This window comes from Kogia breviceps, chromosome 3 (assembly GCF_026419965.1).
Source record: "Kogia breviceps isolate mKogBre1 chromosome 3, mKogBre1 haplotype 1, whole genome shotgun sequence".
Classification (NCBI taxonomy): domain Eukaryota; kingdom Metazoa; phylum Chordata; class Mammalia; order Artiodactyla; family Physeteridae; genus Kogia; species Kogia breviceps.
The window spans coordinates 107,972,880-107,990,582 of record NC_081312.1 but is presented as its reverse complement, the minus strand read 5'-3'; the positions used below and the strand labels follow the sequence as shown (position 1 = coordinate 107,990,582).

At 58.0% G+C, this 17,703-nt stretch overlaps 6 non-coding genes across 6 annotated transcripts; all 6 read right to left on the bottom strand.

Moving 5' to 3' along the window:
• Nucleotides 1–2,587: 2,587 nt before the first annotated feature.
• On the bottom strand, nt 2,588–2,680 carry LOC131754054 (small nucleolar RNA SNORD116). Its single transcript, XR_009335104.1, has one exon. It is a non-coding gene; the product is annotated as a small nucleolar RNA SNORD116 (small nucleolar RNA).
• A 2,684-nt stretch (nt 2,681–5,364) lies between these two features.
• Nucleotides 5,365–5,457, bottom strand: LOC131754018 (small nucleolar RNA SNORD116). Its single transcript, XR_009335070.1, has one exon. It is a non-coding gene; the product is annotated as a small nucleolar RNA SNORD116 (small nucleolar RNA).
• Nucleotides 5,458–8,043: 2,586 nt separating this feature from the next.
• On the bottom strand, nt 8,044–8,136 carry LOC131754052 (small nucleolar RNA SNORD116). The gene has a single exon (XR_009335102.1). It is a non-coding gene; the product is annotated as a small nucleolar RNA SNORD116 (small nucleolar RNA).
• Nucleotides 8,137–10,819: 2,683 nt separating this feature from the next.
• LOC131753996 (small nucleolar RNA SNORD116) lies at nt 10,820–10,912 on the bottom strand. Its single transcript, XR_009335048.1, has one exon. It is a non-coding gene; the product is annotated as a small nucleolar RNA SNORD116 (small nucleolar RNA).
• Nucleotides 10,913–13,500: 2,588 nt separating this feature from the next.
• On the bottom strand, nt 13,501–13,593 carry LOC131754025 (small nucleolar RNA SNORD116). The gene has a single exon (XR_009335075.1). It is a non-coding gene; the product is annotated as a small nucleolar RNA SNORD116 (small nucleolar RNA).
• A 2,683-nt stretch (nt 13,594–16,276) lies between these two features.
• On the bottom strand, nt 16,277–16,369 carry LOC131753995 (small nucleolar RNA SNORD116). The gene has a single exon (XR_009335047.1). It is a non-coding gene; the product is annotated as a small nucleolar RNA SNORD116 (small nucleolar RNA).
• Nucleotides 16,370–17,703: the final 1,334 nt, after the last annotated feature.

Below are 17,703 nucleotides of genomic sequence, written 5' to 3'. Positions count from 1 at the left end.
AAGCACGTGCTGGGAGGCTGCAGCACACAAGCGGGCATGCCATGGGGGTCTGCAGAGGGTCCACGACCCCCTGGTACTCCAAAACCCTGGGGAATCCACAGTCCTCAGGCCAGAGGACTCAAGAGCAACACTCAACCCACTCTGGCAGCCACTGGGCCCGTCTGAGGAAAACCTAATATCCAATGGCACATCTTAGGCTGGGTGAATGCCTACCTTCCAGAGTTAGCCACGGCCACACTTAGCAACATGCGCCCGCCCCGTTCTTCCAATTCTCCTTAGCACGTCCAGTCATCAGACAACGCGAAGGTCTTCTGGTCTTTGCCGACGGCCAGCCTTGCCCAGCAGCTGCGCCTGAGCAGTGCCCATAAATCACACAGGCTTCAGAATTGGACCGCGTTCCTAAGAGAACATGATTCACACGCCCTTTTACCTGGGCTTGAGCCCAGACCCTGCTTCCCAAGGACCTCTACCCTTACCGCGAACTCAATGTTTGTCTAACTGCACAACTGCAGGAAGTTCGGCACGTACGTTGGCCGGTGTCAGAGAGGGAGTATGCGTGTGTTCACGCGCGTGAGCGTGTGTCACTGTGACTGCGCACGAGGACGCGCGCTTCTGGGCTTCTTTGTGTGCCTCTGAATCCGCATCCTGGTCTCTGTGTGTCGCTGTGGCCCTCTGCTGAGACCTCGAACAATGAAACCCACAGTTGATACACAGCGCCGTGGCTTTGGACCCCCCCAATTGAATGGAGAAAGACCCCTGCAAGTTTCAAGAGGCTGAAGGTGAACTTTGACCCCCAGGGGCTGTTGACATAGGCCACAGGAGATCCTGCCAGCTTGTAGCACATCTGATGTGCACTTGGGGCCACCCCCAGCGCCTCTGGAAGCAAGGAAACACCCTGTGGGCGGGCCAATACTTTTGTGCAGCTGCCTACAGACAAGATGCGGCCCGGCACCTCTCAGGGGCTAACCAAATTCAGCCCAAGTGACAATTCTCGCCAAATAGGCCAAATCACTTTCCGAGGACCCATGGGAGTGTCCACCACAGGAAGCGGGCGGCTTCAGCAACCATGACCCAGGTCCCAGCCCCACGGCGGAAACTAGGCCACCTTCCCGGCCAAGTGTCGCCAGCGCCCGGCCGGAAGGGTTCGCGGCCCTGAATCCGGAGTAAGCGCTCAAATGCTGGACAGCTTCGTCCTATGTGCCCTCCTCCTGCTCACAGGGCAACTTGACCCTACCGGAAGCACACACGGGGACACTGTACACCAGGGAAGACAGACCGCAAGCATGTCTGCTTTCATGACACCGACCTTACCCCGTGCATCCTGGCACTTCTGCCCTGCCACAGCGACACTACTAAGAACCTAACAGAGGTCAAAGGCACTGTCCCCGAGGACCACAGACAGATTTCAAACGGAAGACCTGTGCCACGCGAGGGGACCTGGAAGCTTCAAAGGGAACAGTGGCTGTCCACGGCAGCGCACCTGGCATCGCAACAGTGACACCCACCTCTGCCCCGCCAACGGACTGCTCCAGATAAACCTCTGGCTGTTCGAAAAGCCTGCCTGCCACACGGGCCGGCCGCGTCATGCCCGCCTGGAGAAACACCTTCGCTTTGCACATTCCCAAATCAGGGAACAGAGTGGCCAAAGGGCACGTTCGCATAACTCACCTACCCGCAAGGAGACCGGCACAGACGCCTCAGCATGTCTATCTTCTCTACGTCCCGCAAGACACCCTTGGGGCGTCATTCCTCCCGCAATGGAATCACAAGTCTAGGCAGGTTACCTACCTCACCGCATCCACATGAACTGCCAAAGCCATCCCCTCCATAGGCAGCTGATGCCAGCCCAGCATGAACATGACACATCCTTGGGAAGACGAGGCCAGTGCCTGCAACCCAATGATGCCAGCCCATGCCACAACATCACGCAGGACCTGTCCTCATCACGGCTTACCTTTCTGTCCAGTCCGTCAGCCGCCACGCAGGCCTAAATACAGCACTCCGGCCTCACCCCACTCCACCGTGACCCACTGGCAGCCAACGCAGTGCCGGGAGTTGCAGTACAGGAGCTCACAAGGGCAACGGCAAAGCCTACTCCCTCCGCACCCTTCTGCAGATGCTCAACCCGAGCCCACCGCCACGCACTGCTCGAGACCCACTGGGCACTCGAGAACCTCACCGCGCCACACGCAAAATCGGGGAAGGCCACAGGCCTGGCGTGAGGCTCCAGGCTGCAACAAAGGAAGCTTGCTCATTTTGGCTTCCGGACTCAAACCCAGAAGCGGCATGAATAAAGTGTGATCCTGGCCAAAACACACCTATCCAAGCTGCAAGCTCACTGGGCCTAAAAGAGCACACACTCCGACTCTGAAGACCAGAAGGGGAGCTAGGTGCCTCGCAAGCCCTCACCGGCCTCTCAGCAGGGACCTGGGATTCATGGACGACCCAGCTCTCGTACAGACATGGTTGAACCTTAGACAGGAGCCCCTCCAATGCTGGAGCCCCGGGTGGTGTTTGCATGCATGTCGGCAGGGGACGCTGGCCCTCACTCCTCACAGTCCCCTATCCCCGAGAGAGGAAACGTCCTGGACCTCAGTTTCGAGGAGGAGACGGTACAGCGTTCTCACTCATTTTGTTCAGATTTTCCAAGGAATGCATACAAGGGTGTCATCGTCGATCGAAGCACATGCTGGGACGCTGTAGCACACAGCCGGGCAGGCCGTGGGGCTGTTCAGAGGAGCCTAGACCTCAGAGTACGCCAAAAGAGTGGGAAATACACAGCCCTCAGGCCTCTCAGCAAGAGCGACAGTCAATCCACTCTTGCAGCCACTGGGCCCGTCAGAGGGAAACCTAATACCCAATGGCACGTCTCGGGGTGGTTGAATGCCTACCGACCTGTGTTATCCACGTCCACGCTCGGCAACGTGGCCCACCTCACTCTTTCCAGTTCTCCTCTTCACCTCCAGTCGTCGGACCACGCAAACGTCCTCTTCCCTTTGCCATCGGCCAGCCTTGCCAATCAACCGCACCTGAGAAGTGGACAGAAATCACTCAGGATTCAGAATTGGACCGGCGTCCTTAGAACATGATTCCTGAGAACATTTACCTGGGCCAGAGCTCCGAACCTGCTTCACAAGGACCTCTAGCCCTTACGAAGAACTGAATGTTTGTCTGACAGCACGACTGCAGTAAGTTAGGCACGTACGTCGGCCGTTGTGTGTGAGGGTGTGTGTGTGTGTGTGTTCCTGCGTGCGCGAGGCCGTGACAATCACTGCGCAGGGTGACGCACTCGTGGGTTTCTCTGTGGGCCTCTGAATCCGCGTCTTGGTCTTTGGGTATGCTTGAGGCCCTCGGCAGTGACCTTGAACAGTAAAAGCCACAGTTTATACACAGCACCGAGGCTTTGGACCACCCCACCGAATGCAGAAAGACGCCTGTCAGCTTCAAGAGGCCACGTGTGAACGTGGACCCCCAGTCGCTGTTGAAATAGGCAACGGTCTTCCGCTCTCCCACAGCCATGTCTTCTGACCAAAGCACAGAGATTGGTCCAGACATGAGTCCCGGCCGTGGGTGTCGCACGTATGTGGACCTGGAGACCCTGCCACGTAGTAGCACATCTGATGTCCACCTGGGGCCACTCCGAAGCACTTTTGGAAGCAAGGAAACCTCCCATGGTTGGCGTTGACACTGACCTTCAGCTGGCTACAGGCAAGACGCAGCCCCGCACCTCTCAAGGGGCTAGCGGACTTCAGCCCAAGTGCCAAGTGCCACTTCTCGCCAACTAGGACAAATCACGTTCTGTGGACCCTTGGGAATGCCCACCACGGGAAGTGGTGGGCCTTAGCAACCATGACCCAGGTGGGAACCCCACGACGGAAACTCGGCCATTTTCCCGGCCACGTCTCGCCAGCTCCCAGCCGGCAGGTTTTGCAGCCCTCAACCCGGAGGAGACGCTCAAATGCTTGACAGCCTCGTCCTACGTGCCCACCTCCTGCCCGCACGGCGACTCGACCTTGCTCAAAGCCACAGGCATCGTGCGGACATGGCGACACTGTACACCAAGGAAGACAGACCGCATACATGTCTGCTTTGAGGACGCTGACCACACCCCATGCATTCTGGCACTTCTTCACTGCCACAGCGACACTCCCGAGGACCTCACAGACTTCAAGGCCACCGTCCCCGAGGATCACACACAGACATTCAATGGAAGACCTCTGTCACGGGAGGGGACTTGCAAATCTGAAAGGGCACAGTGGCTGTCCGCGGCAGTGCACCGGCCATCGCAACGGTGCCCCCATCTCCGGCCCGCATAAACCTCTGCCTGCTTGAAAGGCCCACGTGCCACACGGGCCGGCCACGTCATGCCCTCTGGGAGAAACACTTTCACGCTGCACATTCCCAAACGGGGGAACAAAGCGGCCAAAGCGCATGTTCGCATAACTCACCTTCCTCCTCGGAGGCCGGCACAAATACCTCAGCATGTCCATCTACTCTAGGTCCCGCAAGACACCCTTTGGGAGTCATTCCTCCGGCAAAGGGATCGCAACTGAACACAAGTTACCTACCTCACCGCATCCTCATGAACTGTCAAAGCCTCCCCTTCTTAGGCAGCTGATGCCAGCCCATCACAAACAGGACACATCCTTGGGAAGCCGAGGCCAGCACCTGCCACCCAATGATGACAGCCCATTTCATGACATCACAGAGGACCTGTCCTCATCCTCCCGTACATTCCTGTCCCGGCCATCAGCCACCACGCAGGCTTAAGTGCAGCGCGGTCCTCACCCCACTCCACGATGACCCACTTGTCCCCAGCACTGTGCCGGCAGTTAAAGTAGGGGAGCAGACAAGGGCAACACCCAGGCCTTATCCATCAGCCGCATTAGGCCGACGCCCAACCCGAGCCACACCCGTCCACAGCTCCAGCCTCACTTGGCACTCAAGAAACTCACCGTGCCAAACGCAAGAACACGGAGGGCCACAGGCCTGGCCTCAGCCTCCGGGTTCCAACCAGAGAAGCTTGCTCATTTTGGCCTCCAGAATTAAACCCCGAAGCGGCATGCACCAAGCGTGATCCTGGCCAAAACACACTTTGCCAAGCTGCAAGCTCACTTGGCCTACACCAGCACACACCCCGACTCTCAAGACCAGCAGGAGAGCACGCCCCCTCGCATGGCCTCAACGGCCTTGCAGCAGAAACCTGATATTCATAGGCGACCCAGCTTATGGGTAGACACAGTCGACCCTCAGACAGGGGCCCCTCCAATATTAGGAGCCCTGGGTGGTGTTTGCATGCATGTCAGCAGGGGACGCTGGCCCGCCCTCCTCACGGTCCCCTACCCCCGAGAGAGGAAACGTGCTGGACCTCAGTTTCGATGAGGAGACGGTAGAGGGTTCGCACTCATTTTGTTCAGATTTTCCAAGGAATGCATACAAGGGTGTCATCATCTATCCAAGCACGTGCTGGGAGGCTGCAGCACACAAGCGGGCATGCCATGGGGGTCTGCAGAGGGTCCACGACCCCCTGGTACTCCAAAACCCTGGGGAATCCACAGTCCTCAGGCCAGAGGACTCAAGAGCAACACTCAACCCACTCTGGCAGCCACTGGGCCCGTCTGAGGAAAACCTAATATCCAATGGCACATCTTAGGCTGGGTGAATGCCTACCTTCCAGAGTTAGCCACGGCCACACTTAGCAACATGCGCCCGCCCCGTTCTTCCAATTCTCCTTAGCACGTCCAGTCATCAGACAACGCGAAGGTCTTCTGGTCTTTGCCGACGGCCAGCCTTGCCCAGCAGCTGCGCCTGAGCAGTGCCCATAAATCACACAGGCTTCAGAATTGGACCGCGTTCCTAAGAGAACATGATTCACACGCCCTTTTACCTGGGCTTGAGCCCAGACCCTGCTTCCCAAGGACCTCTACCCTTACCGCGAACTCAATGTTTGTCTAACTGCACAACTGCAGGAAGTTCGGCACGTACGTTGGCCGGTGTCAGAGAGGGAGTATGCGTGTGTTCACGCGCGTGAGCGTGTGTCACTGTGACTGCGCACGAGGACGCGCGCTTCTGGGCTTCTTTGTGTGCCTCTGAATCCGCATCCTGGTCTCTGTGTGTCGCTGTGGCCCTCTGCTGAGACCTCGAACAATGAAACCCACAGTTGATACACAGCGCCGTGGCTTTGGACCCCCCAATTGAATGGAGAAAGACCCCTGCAAGTTTCAAGAGGCTGAAGGTGAACTTTGACCCCCAGGGGCTGTTGACATAGGCCACAGGAGATCCTGCCAGCTTGTAGCACATCTGATGTGCACTTGGGGCCACCCCCAGCGCCTCTGGAAGCAAGGAAACACCCTGTGGGCGGGCCAATACTTTTGTGCAGCTGCCTACAGACAAGATGCGGCCCGGCACCTCTCAGGGGCTAACCAAATTCAGCCCAAGTGACAATTCTCGCCAAATAGGCCAAATCACTTTCCGAGGACCCATGGGAGTGTCCACCACAGGAAGCGGGCGGCTTCAGCAACCATGACCCAGGTCCCAGCCCCACGGCGGAAACTAGGCCACCTTCCCGGCCAAGTGTCGCCAGCGCCCGGCCGGAAGGGTTCGCGGCCCTGAATCCGGAGTAAGCGCTCAAATGCTGGACAGCTTCGTCCTATGTGCCCTCCTCCTGCTCACAGGGCAACTTGACCCTACCGGAAGCACACACGGGGACACTGTACACCAGGGAAGACAGACCGCAAGCATGTCTGCTTTCATGACACCGACCTTACCCCGTGCATCCTGGCACTTCTGCCCTGCCACAGCGACACTACTAAGAACCTAACAGAGGTCAAAGGCACTGTCCCCGAGGACCACAGACAGATTTCAAACGGAAGACCTGTGCCACGCGAGGGGACCTGGAAGCTTCAAAGGGAACAGTGGCTGTCCACGGCAGCGCACCTGGCATCGCAACAGTGACACCCACCTCTGCCCCGCCAACGGACTGCTCCAGATAAACCTCTGGCTGTTCGAAAAGCCTGCCTGCCACACGGGCCGGCCGCCTCATGCCCGCCTGGAGAAACACCTTCGCTTTGCACATTCCCAAATCAGGGAACAGAGTGGCCAAAGGGCACGTTCTCATAACTCACCTACCCGCAAGGAGACCGGCACAGACGCCTCAGCATGTCTATCTTCTCTACGTCCCGCAAGACACCCTTGGGGCGTCATTCCTCCCGCAATGGAATCACAAGTCTAGGCAGGTTACCTACCTCACCGCATCCACATGAACTGCCAAAGCCATCCCCTCCATAGGCAGCTGATGCCAGCCCAGCATGAACATGACACATCCTTGGGAAGACGAGGCCAGTGCCTGCAACCCAATGATGCCAGCCCATGCCACAACATCACGCAGGACCTGTCCTCATCACGGCTTACCTTTCTGTCCAGTCCGTCAGCCGCCACGCAGGCCTAAATACAGCACTCCGGCCTCACCCCACTCCACCGTGACCCACTGGCAGCCAACGCAGTGCCGGGAGTTGCAGTACAGGAGCTCACAAGGGCAACGGCAAAGCCTACTCCCTCCGCACCCTTCTGCAGATGCTCAACCCGAGCCCACCGCCACGCACTGCTCGAGACCCACTGGGCACTCGAGAACCTCACCGCGCCACACGCAAAATCGGGGAAGGCCACAGGCCTGGCGTGAGGCTCCAGGCTGCAACAAAGGAAGCTTGCTCATTTTGGCTTCCGGACTCAAACCCAGAAGCGGCATGAATAAAGTGTGATCCTGGCCAAAACACACCTATCCAAGCTGCAAGCTCACTGGGCCTAAAAGAGCACACACTCCGACTCTGAAGACCAGAAGGGGAGCTAGGTGCCTCGCAAGCCCTCACCGGCCTCTCAGCAGGGACCTGGGATTCATGGACGACCCAGCTCTCGTACAGACATGGTTGAACCTTAGACAGGAGCCCCTCCAATGCTGGAGCCCCGGGTGGTGTTTGCATGCATGTCGGCAGGGGACGCTGGCCCTCACTCCTCACAGTCCCCTATCCCCGAGAGAGGAAACGTCCTGGACCTCAGTTTCGAGGAGGAGACGGTACAGCGTTCTCACTCATTTTGTTCAGATTTTCCAAGGAATGCATACAAGGGTGTCATCGTCGATCGAAGCACATGCTGGGACGCTGTAGCACACAGCCGGGCAGGCCGTGGGGCTGTTCAGAGGAGCCTAGACCTCAGAGTACGCCAAAAGAGTGGGAAATACACAGCCCTCAGGCCTCTCAGCAAGAGCGACAGTCAATCCACTCTTGCAGCCACTGGGCCCGTCAGAGGGAAACCTAATACCCAATGGCACGTCTCGGGGTGGTTGAATGCCTACCGACCTGTGTTATCCACGTCCACGCTCGGCAACGTGGCCCACCTCACTCGTTCCAGTTCTCCTCTTCACCTCCAGTCGTCGGACCACGCAAACGTCCTCTTCCCTTTGCCATCGGCCAGCCTTGCCAATCAACCGCACCTGAGAAGTGGACAGAAATCACTCAGGATTCAGAATTGGACCGGCGTCCTTAGAACATGATTCCTGAGAACATTTACCTGGGCCAGAGCTCCGAACCTGCTTCACAAGGACCTCTAGCCCTTACGAAGAACTGAATGTTTGTCTGACAGCACGACTGCAGTAAGTTAGGCACGTACGTCGGCCGTTGTGTGTGAGGGTGTGTGTGTGTGTGTGTTCCTGCGTGCGCGAGGCCGTGACAATCACTGCGCAGGGTGACGCACTCGTGGGTTTCTCTGTGGGCCTCTGAATCCGCGTCTTGGTCTTTGGGTATGCTTGAGGCCCTCGGCAGTGACCTTGAACAGTAAAAGCCACAGTTTATACACAGCACCGAGGCTTTGGACCACCCCACCGAATGCAGAAAGACGCCTGTCAGCTTCAAGAGGCCACGTGTGAACGTGGACCCCCAGACGCTGTTGAAATAGGCAACGGTCTCCCGCTCTCCCACAGCCATGCCTTCTGACCAAAGCACAGAGATTGGTCCAGACATGAGTCCCGGCCGTGGGTGTCGCACGTACGTGGACCTGGAGACCCTGCCACCTAGTAGCACATCTGATGTCCACCTGGGGCCACTCCCAGCACTTTTGGAAGCAAGGAAACCTCCCATGGTTGGCGTTGACACTGACCTTCAGCTGGCTACAGGCAAGACGCAGCCCCGCACCTCTCAAGGGGCTAGCGGACTTCAGCCCAAGTGCCAAGTGCCACTTCTCGCCAACTAGGACAAATCACGTTCTGTGGACCCTTGGGAATGCCCACCACGGGAAGTGGTGGGCCTTAGCAACCATGACCCAGGTGGGAACCCCACGACGGAAACTAGGCCATTTTCCCGGCCACGTCTCGCCAGCTCCCAGCCGGCAGGTTTTGCAGCCCTCAACCCGGAGGAGACGCTCAAATGCTTGACAGCCTCGTCCTACGTGCCCACCTCCTGCCCGCACGGCGACTCGACCTTGCTCAAAGCCACAGGCATCGTGCGGACATGGCGACACTGTACACCAAGGAAGACAGACCGCATACATGTCTGCTTTGAGGACGCTGACCACACCCCATGCATTCTGGCACTTCTTCACTGCCACAGCGACACTCCCGAGGACCTCACAGACTTCAAGGCCACCGTCCCCGAGGATCACACACAGACATTCAATGGAAGACCTCTGTCACGGGAGGGGACTTGCAAATCTGAAAGGGCACAGTGGCTGTCCGCGGCAGTGCACCGGCCATCGCAACGGTGCCCCCATCTCCGGCCCGCATAAACCTCTGCCTGCTTGAAAGGCCCACGTGCCACACGGGCCGGCCACGTCATGCCCTCTGGGAGAAACACTTTCACGCTGCACATTCCCAAACGGGGGAACAAAGCGGCCAAAGCGCATGTTCGCATAACTCACCTTCCTCCTCGGAGGCCGGCACAAATACCTCAGCATGTCCATCTACTCTAGGTCCCGCAAGACACCCTTTGGGAGTCATTCCTCCGGCAAAGGGATCGCAACTGAACACAAGTTACCTACCTCACCGCATCCTCATGAACTGTCAAAGCCTCCCCTTCTTAGGCAGCTGATGCCAGCCCATCACAAACAGGACACATCCTTGGGAAGCCGAGGCCAGCACCTGCCACCCAATGATGACAGCCCATTTCATGACATCACAGAGGACCTGTCCTCATCCTCCCGTACATTCCTGTCCCGGCCATCAGCCACCACGCAGGCTTAAGTGCAGCGCGGTCCTCACCCCACTCCACGATGACCCACTTGTCCCCAGCACTGTGCCGGCAGTTAAAGTAGGGGAGCAGACAAGGGCAACACCCAGGCCTGATCCATCAGCCGCATTAGGCCGACGCCCAACCCGAGCCACACCCGTCCACAGCTCCAGCCTCACTTGGCACTCAAGAAACTCACCGTGCCAAACGCAAGAACACGGAGGGCCACAGGCCTGGCCTCAGCCTCCGGGTTCCAACCAGAGAAGCTTGCTCATTTTGGCCTCCAGAATTAAACCCCGAAGCGGCATGCACCAAGCGTGATCCTGGCCAAAACACACTTTGCCAAGCTGCAAGCTCACTTGGCCTACACCAGCACACACCCCGACTCTCAAGACCAGCAGGAGAGCACGCCCCCTCGCATGGCCTCAACGGCCTTGCAGCAGACACCTGATATTCATAGGCGACCCAGCTTATGGGTAGACACAGTCGACCCTCAGACAGGGGCCCCTCCAATATTAGGAGCCCTGGGTGGTGTTTGCATGCATGTCAGCAGGGGACGCTGGCCCGCCCTCCTCACGGTCCCCTACCCCCGAGAGAGGAAACGTGCTGGACCTCAGTTTCGATGAGGAGACGGTAGAGGGTTCTCACTCATTTTGTTCAGATTTTCCAAGGAATGCATACAAGGGTGTCATCATCGATCCAAGCACGTGCTGGGAGGCTGCAGCACACAAGCGGGCATGCCATGGGGGTCTGCAGAGGGTCCACGACCCCCTGGTACTCCAAAACCCTGGGGAATCCACAGTCCTCAGGCCAGAGGACTCAAGAGCAACACTCAATCCACTCTGGCAGCCACTGGGCCCGTCTGAGGAAAACCTAATATCCAATGGCACATCTTAGGCTGGGTGAATGCCTACCTTCCAGAGTTAGCCACGGCCACACTTAGCAACATGCGCCCGCCCCGTTCTTCCAATTCTCCTTAGCACGTCCAGTCATCAGACAACGCGAAGGTCTTCTGGTCTTTGCCGACGGCCAGCCTTGCCCAGCAGCTGCGCCTGAGCAGTGCCCATAAATCACACAGGCTTCAGAATTGGACCGCGTTCCTAAGAGAACATGATTCACACGCCCTTTTACCTGGGCTTGAGCCCAGACCCTGCTTCCCAAGGACCTCTACCCTTACCGAGAACTCAATGTTTGTCTAACTGCACAACTGCAGGAAGTTCGGCACGTACGTTGGCCGGTGTCAGAGAGGGAGTATGCGTGTGTTCACGCGCGTGAGCGTGTGTCACTGTGACTGCGCACGAGGACGCGCGCTTCTGGGCTTCTTTGTGTGCCTCTGAATCCGCATCCTGGTCTCTGTGTGTCGCTGTGGCCCTCTGCTGAGACCTCGAACAATGAAACCCACAGTTGATACACAGCGCCGTGGCTTTGGACCCCCCCAATTGAATGGAGAAAGACCCCTGCAAGTTTCAAGAGGCTGAAGGTGAACTTTGACCCCCAGGGGCTGTTGACATAGGCCACAGGAGATCCTGCCAGCTTGTAGCACATCTGATGTGCACTTGGGGCCACCCCCAGCGCCTCTGGAAGCAAGGAAACACCCTGTGGGCGGGCCAATACTTTTGTGCAGCTGCCTACAGACAAGATGCGGCCCGGCACCTCTCAGGGGCTAACCAAATTCAGCCCAAGTGACAATTCTCGCCAAATAGGCCAAATCACTTTCCGAGGACCCATGGGAGTGTCCACCACAGGAAGCGGGCGGCTTCAGCAACCATGACCCAGGTCCCAGCCCCACGGCGGAAACTAGGCCACCTTCCCGGCCAAGTGTCGCCAGCGCCCGGCCGGAAGGGTTCGCGGCCCTGAATCCGGAGTAAGCGCTCAAATGCTGGACAGCTTCGTCCTATGTGCCCTCCTCCTGCTCACAGGGCAACTTGACCCTACCGGAAGCACACACGGGGACACTGTACACCAGGGAAGACAGACCGCAAGCATGTCTGCTTTCATGACACCGACCTTACCCCGTGCATCCTGGCACTTCTGCCCTGCCACAGCGACACTACTAAGAACCTAACAGAGGTCAAAGGCACTGTCCCCGAGGACCACAGACAGATTTCAAACGGAAGACCTGTGCCACGCGAGGGGACCTGGAAGCTTCAAAGGGAACAGTGGCTGTCCACGGCAGCGCACCTGGCATCGCAACAGTGACACCCACCTCTGCCCCGCCAACGGACTGCTCCAGATAAACCTCTGGCTGTTCGAAAAGCCTGCCTGCCACACGGGCCGGCCGCGTCATGCCCGCCTGGAGAAACACCTTCGCTTTGCACATTCCCAAATCAGGGAACAGAGTGGCCAAAAGGGCACGTTCGCATAACTCACCTACCCGCAAGGAGACCGGCACAGACGCCTCAGCATGTCTATCTTCTCTACGTCCCGCAAGACACCCTTGGGGCGTCATTCCTCCCGCAATGGAATCACAAGTCTAGGCAGGTTACCTACCTCACCGCATCCACATGAACTGCCAAAGCCATCCCCTCCATAGGCAGCTGATGCCAGCCCAGCATGAACATGACACATCCTTGGGAAGACGAGGCCAGTGCCTGCAACCCAATGATGCCAGCCCATGCCACAACATCACGCAGGACCTGTCCTCATCACGGCTTACCTTTCTGTCCAGTCCGTCAGCCGCCACGCAGGCCTAAATACAGCACTCCGGCCTCACCCCACTCCACCGTGACCCACTGGCAGCCAACGCAGTGCCGGGAGTTGCAGTACAGGAGCTCACAAGGGCAACGGCAAAGCCTACTCCCTCCGCACCCTTCTGCAGATGCTCAACCCGAGCCCACTGCCACGCACTGCTCGAGACCCACTGGGCACTCGAGAATCTCACCGCGCCACACGCAAAATCGGGGAAGGCCACAGGCCTGGCGTGAGGCTCCAGGCTGCAACAAAGAAAGCTTGCTCATTTTGGCTTCCGGACTCAAACCCAGAAGCGGCATGAATAAAGTGTGATCCTGGCCAAAACACACCTATCCAAGCTGCAAGCTCACTGGGCCTAAAAGAGCACACACTCCGACTCTGAAGACCAGAAGGGGAGCTAGGTGCCTCGCAAGCCCTCACCGGCCTCTCAGCAGGGACCTGGGATTCATGGACGACCCAGCTCTCGTACAGACATGGTTGAACCTTAGACAGGAGCCCCTCCAATGCTGGAGCCCCGGGTGGTGTTTGCATGCATGTCGGCAGGGGACGCTGGCCCTCACTCCTCACAGTCCCCTATCCCCGAGAGAGGAAACGTCCTGGACCTCAGTTTCGAAGAGGAGACGGTACAGCGTTCTCACTCATTTTGTTCAGATTTTCCAAGGAATGCATACAAGGGTGTCATCGTCGATCGAAGCACATGCTGGGACGCTGTAGCACACAGCCGGGCAGGCCGTGGGGCTGTTCAGAGGAGCCTAGACCTCAGAGTACGCCAAAAGAGTGGGAAATACACAGCCCTCAGGCCTCTCAGCAAGAGCGACAGTCAATCCACTCTTGCAGCCACTGGGCCCGTCAGAGGGAAACCTAATACCCAATGGCACGTCTCGGGGTGGTTGAATGCCTACCGACCTGTGTTATCCACGTCCACGCTCGGCAACGTGGCCCACCTCACTCTTTCCAGTTCTCCTCTTCACCTCCAGTCGTCGGACCACGCAAACGTCCTCTTCCCTTTGCCATCGGCCAGCCTTGCCAATCAACCGCACCTGAGAAGTGGACAGAAATCACTCAGGATTCAGAATTGGACCGGCGTCCTTAGAACATGATTCCTGAGAACATTTACCTGGGCCAGAGCTCCGAACCTGCTTCACAAGGACCTCTAGCCCTTACGAAGAACTGAATGTTTGTCTGACAGCACGACTGCAGTAAGTTAGGCACGTACGTCGGCCGTTGTGTGTGAGGGTGTGTGTGTGTGTGTGTTCCTGCGTGCGCGAGGCCGTGACAATCACTGCGCAGGGTGACGCACTCGTGGGTTTCTCTGTGGGCCTCTGAATCCGCGTCTTGGTCTTTGGGTATGCTTGAGGCCCTCGGCAGTGACCTTGAACAGTAAAAGCCACAGTTTATACACAGCACCGAGGCTTTGGACCACCCCACCGAATGCAGAAAGACGCCTGTCAGCTTCAAGAGGCCACGTGTGAACGTGGACCCCCAGACGCTGTTGAAATAGGCAACGGTCTCCCGCTCTCCCACAGCCATGCCTTCTGACCAAAGCACAGAGATTGGTCCAGACATGAGTCCCGGCCGTGGGTGTCGCACGTACGTGGACCTGGAGACCCTGCCACCTAGTAGCACATCTGATGTCCACCTGGGGCCACTCCCAGCACTTTTGGAAGCAAGGAAACCTCCCATGGTTGGCGTTGACACTGACCTTCAGCTGGCTACAGGCAAGACGCAGCCCCGCACCTCTCAAGGGGCTAGCGGACTTCAGCCCAAGTGCCAAGTGCCACTTCTCGCCAACTAGGACAAATCACGTTCTGTGGACCCTTGGGAATGCCCACCACGGGAAGTGGTGGGCCTTAGCAACCATGACCCAGGTGGGAACCCCACGACGGAAACTAGGCCATTTTCCCGGCCACGTCTCGCCAGCTCCCAGCCGGCAGGTTTTGCAGCCCTCAACCCGGAGGAGACGCTCAAATGCTTGACAGCCTCGTCCTACGTGCCCACCTCCTGCCCGCACGGCGACTCGACCTTGCTCAAAGCCACAGGCATCGTGCGGACATGGCGACACTGTACACCAAGGAAGACAGACCGCATACATGTCTGCTTTGAGGACGCTGACCACACCCCATGCATTCTGGCACTTCTTCACTGCCACAGCGACACTCCCGAGGACCTCACAGACTTCAAGGCCACCGTCCCCGAGGATCACACACAGACATTCAATGGAAGACCTCTGTCACGCGAGGGGACTTGCAAGTCTGAAAGGGCACAGTGGCTGTCCGCGGCAGTGCACCGGCCATCGCAACGGTGCCCCCATCTCCGGCCCGCATAAACCTCTGCCTGCTTGAAAGGCCCACGTGCCACACGGGCCGGCCACGTCATGCCCTCTGGGAGAAACACTTTCACGCTGCACATTCCCAAACGGGGGAACAAAGCGGCCAAAGCGCATGTTCGCATAACTCACCTTCCTCCTCGGAGGCCGGCACAAATACCTCAGCATGTCCATCTACTCTAGGTCCCGCAAGACACCCTTTGGGAGTCATTCCTCCGGCAAAGGGATCGCAACTGAACACAAGTTACCTACCTCACCGCATCCTCATGAACTGTCAAAGCCTCCCCTTCTTAGGCAGCTGATGCCAGCCCATCACAAACAGGACACATCCTTGGGAAGCCGAGGCCAGCACCTGCCACCCAATGATGACAGCCCATTTCATGACATCACAGAGGACCTGTCCTCATCCTCCCGTACATTCCTGTCCCGGCCATCAGCCACCACGCAGGCTTAAGTGCAGCGCGGTCCTCACCCCACTCCACGATGACCCACTTGTCCCCAGCACTGTGCCGGCAGTTAAAGTAGGGGAGCAGACAAGGGCAACACCCAGGCCTGATCCATCAGCCGCATTAGGCCGACGCCCAACCCGAGCCACACCCGTCCACAGCTCCAGCCTCACTTGGCACTCAAGAAACTCACCGTGCCAAACGCAAGAACACGGAGGGCCACAGGCCTGGCCTCAGCCTCCGGGTTCCAACCAGAGAAGCTTGCTCATTTTGGCCTCCAGAATTAAACCCCGAAGCGGCATGCACCAAGCGTGATCCTGGCCAAAACACACTTTGCCAAGCTGCAAGCTCACTTGGCCTACACCAGCACACACCCCGACTCTCAAGACCAGCAGGAGAGCACGCCCCCTCGCATGGCCTCAACGGCCTTGCAGCAGACACCTGATATTCATAGGCGACCCAGCTTATGGGTAGACACAGTCGACCCTCAGACAGGGGCCCCTCCAATATTAGGAGCCCTGGGTGGTGTTTGCATGCATGTCAGCAGGGGACGCTGGCCCGCCCTCCTCACGGTCCCCTACCCCCGAGAGAGGAAACGTGCTGGACCTCAGTTTCGATGAGGAGACGGTAGAGGGTTCTCACTCATTTTGTTCAGATTTTCCAAGGAATGCATACAAGGGTGTCATCATCGATCCAAGCACGTGCTGGGAGGCTGCAGCACACAAGCGGGCATGCCATGGGGGTCTGCAGAGGGTCCACGACCCCCTGGTACTCCAAAACCCTGGGGAATCCACAGTCCTCAGGCCAGAGGACTCAAGAGCAACACTCAATCCACTCTGGCAGCCACTGGGCCCGTCTGAGGAAAACCTAATATCCAATGGCACATCTTAGGCTGGGTGAATGCCTACCTTCCAGAGTTAGCCACGGCCACACTTAGCAACATGCGCCCGCCCCGTTCTTCCAATTCTCCTTAGCACGTCCAGTCATCAGACAACGCGAAGGTCTTCTGGTCTTTGCCGACGGCCAGCCTTGCCCAGCAGCTGCGCCTGAGCAGTGCCCATAAATCACACAGGCTTCAGAATTGGACCGCGTTCCTAAGAGAACATGATTCACATGCCCTTTTACCTGGGCTTGAGCCCAGACCCTGCTTCCCAAGGACCTCTACCCTTACCGCGAACTCAATGTTTGTCTAACTGCACAACTGCAGGAAGTTCGGCACGTACGTTGGCCGGTGTCAGAGAGGGAGTATGCGTGTGTTCACGCGCGTGAGCGTGTGTCACTGTGACTGCGCACGAGGACGCGCGCTTCTGGGCTTCTTTGTGTGCCTCTGAATCCGCATCCTGGTCTCTGTGTGTCGCTGTGGCCCTCTGCTGAGACCTCGAACAATGAAACCCACAGTTGATACACAGCGCCGTGGCTTTGGACCCCCCCAATTGAATGGAGAAAGACCCCTGCAAGTTTCAAGAGGCTGAAGGTGAACTTTGACCCCCAGGGGCTGTTGACATAGGCCACAGGAGATCCTGCCAGCTTGTAGCACATCTGATGTGCACTTGGGGCCACCCCCAGCGCCTCTGGAAGCAAGGAAACACCCTGTGGGCGGGCCAATACTTTTGTGCAGCTGCCTACAGACAAGATGCGGCCCGGCACCTCTCAGGGGCTAACCAAATTCAGCCCAAGTGACAATTCTCGCCAAATAGGCCAAATCACTTTCCGAGGACCCATGGGAGTGTCCACCACAGGAAGCGGGCGGCTTCAGCAACCATGACCCAGGTCCCAGCCCCACGGCGGAAACTAGGCCACCTTCCCGGCCAAGTGTCGCCAGCGCCCGGCCGGAAGGGTTCGCGGCCCTGAATCCGGAGTAAGCGCTCAAATGCTGGACAGCTTCGTCCTATGTGCCCTCCTCCTGCTCACAGGGCAACTTGACCCTACCGGAAGCACACACGGGGACACTGTACACCAGGGAAGACAGACCGCAAGCATGTCTGCTTTCATGACACCGACCTTACCCCGTGCATCCTGGCACTTCTGC